General features: G+C 57.6%; 1 non-coding gene across 1 annotated transcript; it reads left to right on the plus strand.

The window, feature by feature from the left end:
- Positions 1–491: 491 nt before the first annotated feature.
- On the plus strand, positions 492–564 carry TRNAA-AGC. The gene has a single exon. It is a non-coding gene; the product is annotated as a tRNA-Ala (tRNA).
- The last annotated feature ends 1,664 nt before the right edge of the window (positions 565–2,228 follow it).

A 2,228-nucleotide genomic window follows, 5' to 3' on the forward strand; every position in this document is an offset into this window, starting at 1 on the left:
CCTCGAGGCCAATCACGGCCCTGCCCCCGCCCCCGGCTCCAAGCTCATTGGCCTTCCTCTCCCGCCCCCTGCCGCCTATTGGGTCACCCTGCGGCCCCCGTTGAACCTACTCCGATTGGCTCCCCGGCCCCCCCCCGTCAAGGGCGAGGGAGCGCATTCTTTTCCCATGGACTTGACGGATCCGGAACCTCTAGGACCCCGGAGTCTGGAGCCAACAAATCAGAAACCGAGGGAAACCTTGTCTGGGTTCCCCCCAACTACGCCATAGCAACAGCAGGGCCTTCTCTTGACGGACGGCTGGGGCCACCAATCCGATGGCCAATGCTTTTTAAAACTAAAGTGAGCCAAGCCAATCATGGCAGTAGGTCTGGGAGCTGCACAAGAACCAATGGGGTAGCGAGACCCGCGGGCAGGCGGGCCCGAGAGCCTGTAGGAAACCGGTGATGACGTGAGCTACCATGTGTTTCGGTGGCGGAAGTTCGCCGAGAGCTGGGGAATTAGCTCAAGTGGTAGAGCGCTCGCTTAGCATGTGAGAGGTAGTGGGATCGATGCCCGCATTCTCCACGGCTGAATTTTATAAAGTTGGGGAGGGAGCGGGGAGGTTGGCAGTCAGTGTCACTTGTCTCAAAGGTGGAGTTTGTACCAGGAGATGTGAGGACAGGGTGTGCTAGGTACCCCTATCTGCGCACCCCCCTCTGCTAGGGAGGAAAACTGGATGGATTGGGGGTGGTCTTCCTTTTGCCTTGCGGAAGAATTTTGCAGAAGCTGCTTCTTCAAATCTAGTGAGCACTCGCTCTGTGCCCCGCCGGCCGGCGTACGCAGGAGCAGAGGGTCCTGGACGTCAGACTCCACCTGAGCAGCACAAGCAAAGCAGGCCAGAAAGCGGTGGTGGTGGTGTTTCTGAGCAGGTGACATTTCCACCCACGGGACACGGAGGACAGCGCCGCGGGGCTCAGTGCGGGTTGGCGAGGGTTCCGGGCAGGGAGACTGTGGCAGGTGTCTCTGGGGGCACTGGCGTGGTCAGGGATGATCACTCCGGCTCACGGAGCGGAGGCAGGCTTTTACTTGGGGCTTCCCCCAGCTACCTCCCAGAGTCCAGGCCTGAGCAAAGTGACAGGGCTTGGCCCCGGGTCTGCCTTGCTAGTGCTTCCCTCTGCACCCCTTTGCCTCGGCCCCAGCTGGCCCTCCACCTCCCTGACTCAGATTCTCTGCGCGCCCCACCCCCACCCCCGGGCCAAATGGCAGGGAGAAGAGAGCCCAGCTTGAACTGGGTCAACCCTGGTGGGCTACAATCCATAGGGTCGCAAAGAGTCGGACACTACCGAAGAGACTTACACACACGTAGTGCCTGGGGAGCTGGGTCTCCGGTGCAGACATGCCAGTCGGTCCCCCAGCTCCCCACTTCGGCAAACCCACAGCTGGAAGCCAACTCAGAAAGACTTCACTGCTGGGGAATCATCATCCCCATTTTACCCGTTAATTAACTGAGGCCCAGAAGGAATTTACACATCATATTGGCTGAGAAGGCAATGGCACCCCACTCCAGTACTCTTCCCTGGAAAATCCCATGGATGGAGGAACCTGGTAGGCTGCAGTCCATGGGGTTGCTACGAGTCGGATACAACTGAGCGACTTCCCTTTCACTTTTCACTTTCATGCATTGGAGAAGGAAATGGCAACCCACTCCAGTGTTCTTGCCTGGAGAATCCCAGGGACGGGGGAGCCTGGTGGACTGCCGTCTATGGGGTCGCACAGAGTCGGACACGACTGAAGCGACTTAGCAGCAGCAGCAGCATTGGCTGAGCGACCTTGGTTGGGTAATCTAACCCCTCTAAGTCTCCAGGAAGAAACTGATGCTGAAGGTGAAGCTCCAATACTTTGGCCACCCGATGCAAAGAACCGACTCATTGGAGAAGACCCTGATGCTGGGAAAGATTGAGGGCAGGAGGAGAAGGGGACGACAGAGGACGAGAATGGTTGGACCGCATCACTGACTCAATGGACGTGAGTTTGATAAAGCTCCAGGAGACAGTGAAGAACAGGAAAGCCTGGCGTGCTGCAGCAGCTGAACAACAGCTAAATCTGCAGATCTTATCTGTAAAGTACCAGTGATTGTAGATAATGGTGACACCGCCTGTGTCCATGCCCTGAAGGGTATTGGGCCTCTAGAGTGGCAGCAACCAAGGATGGATATTACTTGCCTGATCCTACTGTTCAGAGAGGCTCGG

Source organism: Bison bison, unplaced genomic scaffold (genome assembly GCF_000754665.1).
Source record: "Bison bison bison isolate TAMUID 2011002044 unplaced genomic scaffold, Bison_UMD1.0 scf7180017864080, whole genome shotgun sequence".
Classification (NCBI taxonomy): Eukaryota; Metazoa; Chordata; class Mammalia; order Artiodactyla; family Bovidae; genus Bison; species Bison bison.